General features: G+C 39.5%; 1 protein-coding gene across 10 annotated transcripts in view; it reads right to left on the bottom strand.

Moving 5' to 3' along the window:
- Positions 1-13,305, bottom strand: part of sgk3 (serum/glucocorticoid regulated kinase family member 3) — a 93,799-nt gene that overhangs the window by 33,227 nt on the left and 47,267 nt on the right. The window contains exon 1 of one of the 10 annotated variants that reach the window (XM_052022786.1): positions 9,912-10,078. The exons of the other annotated variants lie outside the window; for them this stretch is intronic. The gene's annotated coding sequence lies outside the window, so the exon portion shown is untranslated. Of the gene's footprint in view, positions 1-9,911; positions 10,079-13,305 lie in introns of those variants that run through there. 10 annotated transcript variants of the gene reach the window in all.

Raw genomic sequence — 13,305 nt, 5'->3', positions numbered from 1 at the left:
ACTGACTATTTTGTGTCTAAGATTTCAAACATCTGCAACATTACGTTTTAGTACAAGAGATGATAAAGTTGGAAAATATTATTTTTATATACATTTCAGGCATTCAATGGAATAAGGATTTTCTCCATTATATGATCATTACATACAACTGATCATTTCTCCAGCTGCATTTGGGACAGAAATCCCTTAAGAGATTTGAACTTCTTGTGTGCAATTTGTATGCAGATTGAAGTTTGAAATGGGGATTGCTAAACTGACTACCACAACGAATAGCAGATGCACTAACTTCCATTTGGTCAGTCTCAGTTAATATGGATATAAATAAAAAGGAGTTCAGTATTGTCAAATTCTATAGCACCAACATGTTTATGGGAATAATCTTGGTTCTATTTCATTTTAAGTTAAACTCAAGGAATTATTGTTCAACAGGTAGCTAAGCAATCTACTTCTGCACACAGCAAAACCTAGGCAACATTCAGGTACAGGCCAGTAAATGGCAATTTACATCTGTGCCACACCTGTACCAGGCAATGCCCATCTCTAACAGGACAAAAACTGTTGACGTTCAGTGGCACTACAATCACTAAAGTCCCCCACCATGAACATCCTGGCCATCACCATTGAACAGAAACTCAAATGGACTAGCCACATGAACACCATAGCTGTAAAGCAGGTCAGAGATTGGAAATTCTGCTGTGAACAAAAGCTTTAAACATCTGTAAGACAAACCAGGAGCATGATGGAATTCTATACCACTTGCCTAGGTGAGTGCTACTCCAACAACACTGAAGGATAAAGCATCCTGCTTAATTGCCACCCCATTTTTAACCCTAAACATTCATTCCCTCCAGCACCAACAAACTGTGGCTGCCATGTGTACCATCCACAAAATACACTGCATTTGGCTAGTTATTCTGATAGCATTTCCTATACCTACAATCTGCACCACAAGGACTCCATTAGCTGCAGGTTCCCTTCATGTCACACACTGTTTTCTTGTAAACATATTATCATTCCTAATGATTACTGGGTGTAATTCATGGAACTCCTTTTCCAGCCGTACTATACAAGTACCTCTTGTCAGCAGTTCAAAAAGGTGACTCATAACCTCCTAGGGGGCATTTAGACATGGACAATAAATTCTTTTCTTAATGGTGATGCCCACATTCTGCAAAAAGTTAAAAAGAAACAAAGGTGGAGAGGAAGAAGAATATTGTGTGCATGATTTTAGAACTACCATATATGCAAGTCATCAGAAATACCATCAAGGAAATGCAAGATGTAACTGTTTATGGGTTAAAAAAAATTGCATCCCATGTAACCTTTTATCAAAATAGGCTATATCTTACAAACAAGGAGCACTGATCATTACTCCTCATGAGTACCACTTGAGAGGCCCAAGCTAACTTTCCTTCTGCATACAAAAAGAATTTGTCCAAACCTTCTGCACTTTGTCACTTTTCCAAGTACAGAACTGTTTCTCAACAGTTCAGAATCAATGCACCATGATAAACCAAAGGAATAAACTTATAGTTATTATTCAGGGTAATAAAGTATTTTATAAATGTGGTACTGCAAGCCAGAAGTTCTCAAATCGTGACATGCAAGACATCCCTCAGGGTGGGACAAGGGGCAGATCATCATATTAATGGTTTTTAAGGGGTCAAAATATAAGATATACTGTACATGAGGCATTGATAAATCTGGAAGATAGTTTGGATTGAAGAAAAACATTTGAAAACGTCTGTACGAGGTCCAAATATTTCAAAAAGAAAACAAGTTTGCCTTTAAAAGGTTTGCACTTTCCTCGAAATTCCTGTTTGAATGAAGATATAACCTTCTCCCCACACTGGTACCCATCATGCCCAGTTTAGATGGAATCCATTTTCTTTTCCTCTCCTTGACAGAAGCAAGCAATCCTTCTTCACACTTCTAGCCAGTGTCAAATGATCAATTAAACTTCTTTGGCTAGAGGCCATTGTATGACTAATTAACAGTTATTATGCCTGTAGTCATAAAATTTAGATGTGGCAGAGGACTGTCTGTTGGTACTGGTTCAGGTTCAGATCAAGGAATAACTAAGGATGGCTATTGCTATTACAGCATCTCCTGCCTTGGCAGACTCAATAATGACAATGGAGGCAAAAAAATTATGCTACCTTAACCTATATTGTTAGCCTGCTAAGAAATCAGCTTGTGTGAGTGTTGTGAGTGAGGAGACAGATTCAGGGTCTCAAAGGCAAGGACTCTGAACACAGTCTGGCAGTAAATGATTTATTTACAAAAGACGAGCGTGGGAAAATGGTAACGGGAATAACACACACACACACACACACACACACACAGTTTATAGCGAGCAGTGGAAAAATCACACCAGGGATAAAACACGCACACAACGAACTAGGCACACACAATCACGGAAAAACAATACGATACCTGCCACCCATTGACAGTGCAGGCACGGTTCTACGCTACTAGGGACACTAACTAAAACACTCCCAACCCTTAAACAGTGCACACCTCACCAATGATTTCTCCAGCGCCGTTCCACGGTACTTGGCCTGGAGTGAAGCAGGGTGATGCCTCAAAGCTGGCAAAGAGAAAGAGCTGAGCACATGTGGCGCCCTTTATAGTGTTGGAGGGCTGGGGGGGGGGGGGTCCAGCCCAGGTAATTTACAAAGCCCAATGGCCCAAGGCCAAGTACAAAGGTACTTAAAGGGACCTATGGTCAGGTGTGTGCTGATGGATGGGGCGGGGCCAAACCTGATTGGCAGTGGTGTCTTCCAACCAAGTAGTGGGCAGTGCTGTCATGTGACAGCCACGACCCTCCACAATACAGTGAGCAATATCAATTGTTTAAATCACACACATATACAGAAGCTTATATCAACTCACAAAACGCACTGCCCCAAAAAGATGAACACATTGAGCATTGAGGGGACTAATGTGCCCTCGAAATAACCCTTGAAAATGGATATGGAGATCAAGATCCATAACAAAGCCAAGCCCAGCGATTGTAAAACAAGCAGCACAATAACTAAGTTAACGAAGCTAGCCAACACTTACTGATGAAGGGAGGCATTATAGCTGGAGCAAATGTTGGCAGTCATTTTACAAGGCAATTCAATCCGTGAGATGGAGAAGCAGAACACAGGACACAGAGGAACCAAGGATTTTGAATATTAGAAGTTCTGGAACCTCTAAATGAAAGGAGATGGAAAGTAGGAGAGATGTCCTGTATTCAAAGCGAGCCAGGTGTCCCTCTGGACAAATTCAGGTTGATGGGTTAGGCAGCTATTGCAGTCCACATCAAAAATCAAGCACCGGAGGAACTGCACACAGTGCTGCAAGAAGTTCAAAAATCTCACTTGCATGATCAAGGTGAAGCTTCAAATGCCATATCCTATAAACTGCATTATCAAACCCAATATCCAGAAATCCATCCCTGGAAGTCCAGGCATTTTAGTGCTATTTATACACAATTTTTATCTGTCATTTTGCCCATTGAAATTTTATGGGTTCGAGGCTTGGTAAAAGTGGTATTTCTCAATTGAGCACCACAGTATTAAGAACATTTACTGGTGGATAAATGCAGTAACCAAATGAAACTAACCAGAAAATCCTACCATGTTGAGGAACTAATTTTAATTGTACAAAGAAAAATAAAATTCATTAGTTCACTAACATAATTTCTTAATGAATGCAAGTTCTACTGTTGTTCAGTCACTGTATTCAGGGACTACCACATTAATAAGAACTTGCATTTGAACAATGTTGTAAAACTTGCCAAGTGCTTCACAGCAATGTATTGAACAAGATCTTACACAAAGCCAAATATCTGTTTCCAGGAATAATGACAGTGAAACAGTCAGTATATGTCGTCATTATTTTATGAAAATGACAACTCTGAAATTTCTTTGTGTACATGTGCAAACTCATCCAGAAGTCTCAGCCTGGAATTTACTGTGAACTAGCAGGCTGCTCTCCAACACCGAGCTCTTCATGGCATTCAGCAAGGGAGCTTGAACTTGGCCCAACTGCTCAATACTTGTGAGGTACATTTTAAGGAATGTCTTCAGAGAAAAAGGTAAGAGGAAATTCCAGACAACGCCTTGGCAACCAAAAGCACTGCTGCCAACAAATAAGCAATTAAAATATAGTGATGTTCAAAAGTACAAAATTGCAGGAGTGCAGTTATCTCACAATAGTGTGGAGTTTGAGGAAGTCACAAAGATGGGGAAGGGGAAAACCATAAAGGGATTTGGAACTAAGGGCGAGAACCTTGAAAAACAAGAAGTTGCTCAACCACAAATCAATGTGGGCAAGAAAGGTTTGGGGGTGATGGGAGAATGGGTCCATATTAGGATTTGGATAAGCTAAAGTTTATAGAGAATGAAGGACAAGTGGGAATGAAATGCAAATAACTTAAATTAAAAGAGTATGTACCACGTAATGATATGCAAATAATATGTGAAACATTTCACATAAATATGTAATTAAAGCTGCAGCCTTAAATGTGGATCCTATCTTGGCTTCAGATAGGCAAGAATGAAAATTACATTCTAGACTAGTGACTTTTTAAACAAGTAGCATTTATGTATATTAAGTCCCAACCTGCTTCCCAGGAGATGTGGGAATGAATGTCTTGAAGCAAGAGAGTACAAAGTTACATCGAGTCTACAGCACAAAAACAGATCATTTGGTCTTAGTGATCTATTAAGCAAATTATGCTCTACATGAGCCTTCTCCCACCAGTCTCCACCATATCCTTAAAGGCTTGTTAATCAGGTTCCTTTCCTAATAAAGACACCAAACTAGTCATGAAAATCAAGAAACTGCAAATGCTGAAATTCTGAAATAAAAATAGGAAATGCTGGGAACACTCAACACGTTAGGCAGTATCTATAGAGGAAAACAGTTAATGTTTCAGTTAAAAGACCCTTCATCAGAACTGGGAAGGAGAGAAAATAAGTTGGTATTAAGTTGCAGGGAGGATGGGAACATCTCGAAGAGGACAAGGCCAGGGTTGCCCTGGGGATAAGCAATAAATGAATTCATCTAGTCAAAGGATTAAAGAGAACATTTAGCAAGGGAAAACATGGTTCTTCCCTTATAAGAACTATGAAATGGGGAGAGTTAGAGAAAAAGAACACAGAAAAAGCAGTGTAAAAATTGCAAAATACCAAGCTGCAGTTTATGTCCAACAGATCAGGCTGTGCCAATGGAGAGATGTAACTTAGTCACAGCAGATGACAAAGACCCATTCTAAAACAGACATACAGTGGCATGCAAAAGTTTGGGACCCCTGGTCAAAATTTCTGTTGCTGTGAATAGCTAAGTGAGTAAAAGATGATCTGATTTCCAAAAGGCATAAAGTTAAAGATGACACATTCCTTTAATATTTTTAGCAAGATTACTTTTTTATTTACATCTTTTAGTTTCAAAATAACAAAAAAGGAAAAGGGCCCAAAGCAAAGGTTTGGGCACCCTGCATGGTCAGTACTTAGTAACACCCCCTTTGGCAACTATCACAGCTTGTAAACACTTTCTGTAGCCAGCTAAGAGCCTTTCAATTCTTCTTTGGGGTATTTTCGCCCATTCTTCCTTGCAAAAGGCTTCTAGTCCTGTGAGATTCTTGGGCCGTCTTGCATGCACTGCTCTTTTGAGGTCTATCCACAGATTTTTGATGATGTTTAGGTCAGGGGACTGTCAGGGCCATGGCAAAACCTTCAGCTTGTGCCTCTTGAGGTAGTCCATTGTGGATTTTGAGGTGTGTTTAGGATCGTTATCCTGTTGTAGAAGCCATCCTCTTTTCATCTTCAGCTTTTTTTTAAACAGATGGTGTGATGTTTCCTTCCAGAATTTGCTGGTATTTAATTGAATTCATTCTTCCCTCTACCAGTGAAATGTTCCCCGTGCCACTGGCTGCAACACAAGCCCTAAACATGATCGATCCACCCCTGTGCTTAACAATTGGAGAGGTGTTCTTTTCATGAAATCCTTTCATGAAACTTTCCTGAGTCCTCACCACAAAATTCAGTGTCAGAAGTTTGCAAAGGAACATCTAAACAAGCCTGATGCATTTTAGAAACAAGTCCTGTGGACTGATGAAGTTAAAATAGAACTTTTTGGCTGCAATGAGCAAAGGTATGTTTGGAGAAAAAAGGGTGCAGAATTTCATGAGAAGAACAGCTCTCCAACTGTTAAGCATGGGGGTGGATCGATCATGCTTTGGGCTTGAGTTGCAGCCAGTGGCACAGGGAACATTTCACTGGTAGAGGGAAGAATGAATTCAATTAAATACCAGCAAATTCTGGAAGCAAACATCACACCGTCTGGAAAAAAAAAGCTGAAGATGAAAAGAGGATGGTTTCTACAACAGGATAACGATCCTAAACACACCTCAAAATCCACAATGGACTACCTCAAGAGGCACAAGCTGAAGGTTTTGCCGTGGTCCTGACAGTCCCCCGACCTAAACATCATCAAAAATCTGTGGATAGACCTCAAAAGAGCAGTGCATGCAAGACGGCCTGAGAATCTCACAGAACTAGGAGCCTTTTGCAAAGAAGAATGGGTGAAAATCCCCCAAACAAGGATTGAAAGACTCTTAGCTGGCTACAGAACGTGTTTACAAACTGTGATACTTGCCAAAGGGGGTGTTACTAAGTACTGACCATGCAGGGTGCCCAAACTTTTGCTTCGGGCCCTTTTCCTTTTTTGTTATTTTGAAACTGTAAAAGATGGAAATTAACAAAGTAATCTTGCTTAAGATATTAAAGGAATGTGTCATCTTTAACTTTATGCCTTTTGGAAATCAGGTCATCTTTTACTTGCTCAGCTATTCAGAGTAACAGAAATTTTGACTGGGGTGCCCAAACTTTTGCATGCCACTGTACAAAGTGAATTGAAGACAAAAGAGGCTGGAGATGCTGGAATCTGGAGCAAAAAACAAACTACTAGAGTGACTCAGCATGTCAGGCAGCATCTGTAGAGGGAAATAGTCGAAATTTCAGCTCTCAAACCAAGGCATCAACTGTCCACTTCCCTCTACAGATGCTGCCAAACAAAGTGAGTTGACTGAAGATGTAGAATTTAGTATCGTCCATAAGGCTGCACAAGCCCAGATGGAAAATGAGGTGGTATTCCTGAGGCTTATATTAGGCCTTGTTATAACACTGCAGGAGGCCATGGTCAGATAGGTCAATGTGTGTGGAATGGGTAATTAAAATAGCAGACAGGATTGCCCTTGTAGACCGCACACTGGTGTTCCGCAAAGCAATCATACAATCTGGGTTTGGTTTCTCCAACATTGAGGAGACCACATTTTGAACACAAAATGCAGTACATGAGATTGGAAAAAGTGCAAATCGTTGCCTCACCTAGAAAGATTGTTTGGTTCCCTGGAAATGAAGGAAGGACAGATATTTTATCTCCTGCAGTTGCATGGGAAAGTGCCAGAAGGAGACACAAGTGCAGACCAGGGATTTACAAAAGGGATGATCCCTTGGTAACATTAAGAGGGAAAAGGAAGGTAATATCTGGTGGTGGAAACTTGTTGAAGGTAGCAGGAATTGTAAAGGATGATCCATAGAATGCAGAAGCAAGTGGGGTGGAAGACAAGGGCCAAGGGAACACTTACCTTTTTCTGTCTAGGAGGAGAAGGAGTTAGTGGAGAGGTGTGGGGAAATGGATACAATGTGTCAAGGGATCTTTTAACTACAGTGGAGGGGAAGCCATGATTCAGCTTGAAGGACCACACTTCAAAAGGCACCAGTGTGGGAATTCTCATTATCGGAGCAAATATGACAGAGATGGAGGAACTGTTCACACTGACAAATGTATCGGTACTGTTTTCTGCCCTCAAAGAGAACTCAAAAAATTCATTACTTTTACTTCCAAATTCCACCCTGGTCTCACTTTCACATGTTTGGTGGGTACTGGGAAAATGGAATGGAGTCCTTATAGAAGTCAGGGTGGGAACAAGTATAGTGGAGATAACTGTGGGAATCTGGAGGCTTGTAAAGGATATTTGTTGCTAGACTATTCCCTGAGAGGGAGACAGAGAGATCCAGAAAGGGAAGAGTCCAGGATGCATCATCTGACAGTAAGTGCAGGGTGGAATTTAGGTTGGTGCAGGTTGGAAGCAAAATTAATTTTTTTTGAATTCTGTACAAGAGCAGAGAGCAGCACTAATACAATCATCAATGTACCGAAGAACAGAAGGCGAGCACCCCAAGTAGGACTGAAATAAAAACTATTCCCACATATCCCTCAAAGATACTAGTGCAGATTGGGCCCATGCAAATTTCCATAACTACACTTTTGATCAGGAGAAAGTGAGTGGCATCAATTCATCCTTTCCGGATAAAGGATATTCAGATATTTATTATGAAATTAAGCCTTGCTCACAAAACTCCTGGGCTGAAGCAACAAGCTGACTTGAAACTCTTGCAGAAAGTAAGCATGTCATTGTACTTTTAAGACTCAGCTGGAGTAGATCAATATAGCTCTGTATCCAAAAAATTGGCCATACAGTGATTAATGGGTCGTCTTGAATTCAAATCAAATCTATCTTTCATATATAAGTATTGATGCATTTTGATGATGTTTAGACTCTTCTAGTTAAATGAATATTCTATCATTTCTATGGCTGGAAATAGCACCAGATTGCCCAGCAACTAAAAGCATACATGGTATGGCAAATTTGAAAAATGTTGTCATTTTTCTTCCACAAGCCTAGTTCAGAGTAAAGCATAACAGATAAGGCAAGGAAATCTCCACTTCAATGTATTCAATAAATTTTAGGCCATATTAATTATCACTTTCTTCCTTGTTAAAGGCAGAAACCGCATAACCTATGTAGAACGTACCAACTGTTCAGTGCATAAATCATACAACAGGGCTGAAATGGGTGCCACAAGAGGACACAGGTTTAAGGTGCTGGGGAGTAGGTACAGAGGAGATGTCAGGGGTAAGTTTTTTTACTCAGAGAGTGGCGAGTGCGTGGAACGGGCTGCCAGCAACGGTGGTGGAGGCGGATACAATAGGGTCTTAAAAGACTCTTAAAAGTCTTTTGGATAGGTACATGGAGCTGAGAAAAATAGAGTGCTATGGGTAAGCCTAGTAATTTCTAAGGTAGGGACATGCTTGGCACAACTTTGTGGGTCAAAGGGCCTGAATTGTGCTGTAGGGTTTCCATGTTTCTATAACAGTATTATTTGATACTGAAGACTGTGTTACCCAATTCTCTCACCCAAACCTGTTGTACGATCAAGGCTACTGCTTAAATTAACATTCACAGATATTCAAAAACTACTCAGCACCTGCTTTTAAATAAAAATTAAAATAATTTTAAAAGTTACAACACTAAGGACACACACATACTCAAAAACATATAAACTAACATAAATCAAATAAAAAGCTTTACTTATTTTTTCTTCTTGGCAGCCAATTTCTCCCATTCTTTACAATGGTCCCACTGTCCTAATGCCACATTAACCTGATAAATGTTCAGCAGGCACATTTCCCAGCCTGAGCGCTAAGAACTCGGCAGAAGTTTGTGCTGCCCCATTGGAGTCCCTGAGGAGTCCACCAGCGTAGCGCAGGTGTCATGGCAGGGACTCTGCTCAGTGGTATGCTGCGTTCCTGGCTGGGTGGGAATAGCCCAGGCATACCTGCTGACAGATCTGTGTAGATCACAGCAGAATTTAGCCCACAAAAATTCTTTATTCCAAAGAAATATTCGAAGTAAAAATAATACTTCAAAACATCATACTGAAATATACTAAAAGCTACTTTAAATGCACAAGTGCATTTTGTAGTTCTAAATTAAAACACGAAACTCTTCAATCAGATCATGATAGAGTTAAGAGACTTAAGACATTGTGAAACAGAAACAAAAAGCTTACCCTCGAAAAATAAAGCTTCTTTCAGTAATGATGGAAACAGTAAAACCTTAGACCATTAACTGAAACAGAACAAAACATCACCTAAAATGCATATTTGAAATGGAAAACAGCAAAAGTCATGATTTAAAACAGCTTCAAACAGCCGACAAACTACAACAATTTCACTGACCAAGGAAATTGCCTTTCTGCTCAAACAGGATATTAGTGAGCTTACTTCCTTAATTTTTATGTTGCTAGGGGTTGGAGATATGACAAAAATAAAACTGCAATGTACAGTATGTTACACAAGAATTTTTAAAAAATATAAATAGAACTGTCAATTACTTTCCTTACTTCCCAAACAAAAGTGATTCACAATGACTGCCTCAAGGTAACTGTGGAGAGAGATATTGGTATGTAATAATTTTGTATCTTAATTAAATAACCTAAAGCATTGTTGTAAAAGCAGCTACAATCACATAATCTTTTTTCTTATTTTACTAATAAGTTGAGAACATTTCAATTTCAAAAGAGCTTTCCTCTTTTTTTTAAAACATAACACCCCACAATAAGCTGAGTCAGTATTTTGATACATTAAAAATTAAGTTATCATAGATATTGCAGTTGCTCTTAAAACAGGTACTCAAAAGTAATGTAGCTGCCTGGTCAGCAGGATCAAATCACATGTGGAAAAGATGAGTACAACAAATGTATAAAAGATTTTAAACTCTTGTACTGTGAGCCACTTCTTGAGCACCAAATGCCACTAAATTGTATTAATGGAGATTAACAGCACAAGAATAACTAAGTGATAATGTTGTACGTTAATAATTAGATTTAAGGGCAAGTGACTTTTGGATATTTCATCATGAGCACAAGAAAATAACATGTAAATTTAACAGAATAGGAAAATATGCCCATAAGATAAGGCTCGAAATACTCGGACAATTTTCAAAGACAAACTGGAAGAAAATGTAATTTAGGCTTTTCAAATATGAGGGATTTAGTTAAGGAAAACAAAACACGATTGTATGCAGTAGCTTGATGGATCAAAGTGCTTCACAGGTTGTGTTTTGAAGTGCAGATATTGTTGTGGTGATGCAGGACAACTGTTGGAAAAAGAAGGGCCAAACAGAGCTGATTTATAAAAGCTGACCCTAAATCTGGAACAAGCTGAGTGATAGTTGCTGACACAACTGTCAGTCTTCTCCATCAGTGGTCTCCATGAAGAGTTTGCCCTTTACACTGCAGAATCCACCTCTGCACTCTATGCCATGAGCCTTTCAGATTTTCAAAACTACCATTTGAGTGTCATATTTGTTAGGTGTTGTTAACAGGAACTCTCTCAGATTTAATACATCTATCTCCATAGCTTGATTCAAAGTTTTGTCTGTGTCCCAACTGCCACTCTTACATTCTTCCCTCAAGCTTAGGCTGATCTAACTTGATTGTGTTGAGTCTTTATTACTTCAGCAGGATCTAACCCATTATGGAATGTGACATGGATCTAACCCATTATGGAATGTGATCACTGATCTCTCAGCCATATTTAGTTGCTGGACAATACAGTGAAATAAATTTTGTACTCAATACCATTTTGTTTCATTAAACATTCCAATAAAGAAAAACAAAACCAAGGATGGTTATCTAGGACTTGATCTTCTGGTGAATCATGACATGAGAAAATAATCTAATGCTTTGATCCGGCATTTTTAGTCACATAGGACCAACTGTATTTCATCCCAATCTATTTCAAGTAACTATCTATGACCAAGATTGGGGGACGTAGTGGACAGCGAGCAAGGCTATCAAAGCTTGCAGCGTAGTCTTGACCAGCTAGGTAAATGGGCTAAAAAATGGCAGATGGAATTTAATACAGACAAGTGTGATGCATTGCACTTTGGGAGGACAAACCAGGGTAAGACTTGCACAGTGAATGGTAGGGCTCTGAGGTGTGCGGTAGAACAGAGGGACCTGGGAATACAGATTCATAGTTCCTTGAAGGTGGTGTCGCAGGTAGACAGGAGTCATAAAGAGAGCTTTTGGCACTTCGGCCATCATAAATCAGGGCACCGAGTACAGGAGTTGATGAGGCCGAATTTAGAGTATTATGTGCAGTTCTGGTCACCTACCTACAGGAAAGCTATCAATAAGCTTGAAAGAGTACAGAGAAAATTTACAAGTATGTTGCTGGGACTTAAGGACCTGAGTTATAGGGACAGGTTGAATAGGTTAGGACTTTATTCCCTGGAGCGCAGGAGAATGAGGGGAGATCTTATAGAGGTATACAAAATTATGAGGGGTATAAATAGGGTGAATGCATGCAGGCTTTTTCCCCTAAGGTTGGATGAGACTAAAACTAGAAGATATAGGTTTCGGGTGAAAGGTGAAATATTGAAGGGGAATCCGAGGGGAAACTTCTTCACTAGAGGGTGGTGCGAGCATGGAACGAACTGCCAGCAGAAGTGGTAGATGCGAGTTCAATTGTAACATTTATGAGAAATTTGGATAGCGATATGGATGGGAGGAATTTGGAGGGATATGGTCCAGGTGCAGTTAGATGGGACTAGGCAGAAGATCAGGTGGCATGGACTAGATGGGCCGAAGGGCCCGTTTCTGTGCTGTATCATTCTAGAACTAATGAGAAGTTACCAATCCCTTCTCGCAATAATCAATGTTCTCTGTAGAAAGGCCTCATAAGTTATTTCCATCTCTGTAAAAGGTGTCTTTGCTCTCTTGCCTCTGCAATCTAAACAGATTACCAGCATCTACCAGCACTGGTAATCTTATCTACCAGCACTTCAAGAGTTTATTCAATCCAAACCAATATAATACACCTGAGTCTCACAATACCAGAATTCTCAGTGTGAAACTCATCTAAATTTTTCTTCTCAAAACACTTAATATAACAACTGTCTATATTTAACATAACTTGTTGGGTCAGCGACATGTTTTAATTTTAATAGTTTTCTGTCTTGATATGAATTTGTTTTTAAATTCAATTTAGTCCGTCCTTTCAAATTTTATCATATATTCACTCTAGAATCATATACTTTGGTTTCTCTGACTCCCTCCGCTGTTAGATGATGTCCTGGTTGTAAGTTTCAATGTGAAGATCATGCTTTCACACAGGTCTGAACTATCATATGGTAACCCTGACATACATTAGCAATCATATTTAGTTTCAAACTTCTATATTTGATCGTGAGTTAGGAGAAAGCCCACCACTGCATTTTCAATGTAACCATTTTTGTTATTTCCAATTTAGGACCAAGAACAGCTAACAAATATTTCCGATCTGTCATCAGTGTAAAAGGACTAGTCAACAGGAATTGATGAAACATTTTGATGAAATGTTATTGATAAACATCAACTTTCGACACTTCTGCCAGCTTCAAGGGGATCCCACTACCAG

This window comes from Pristis pectinata, chromosome 9 (genome assembly GCF_009764475.1).
Source record: "Pristis pectinata isolate sPriPec2 chromosome 9, sPriPec2.1.pri, whole genome shotgun sequence".
NCBI classification, from domain to species: Eukaryota; Metazoa; Chordata; class Chondrichthyes; order Rhinopristiformes; family Pristidae; genus Pristis; species Pristis pectinata.
Note: the sequence above shows the minus strand (reverse complement) of the source record. Positions and strands in the feature narration are given on the sequence as shown.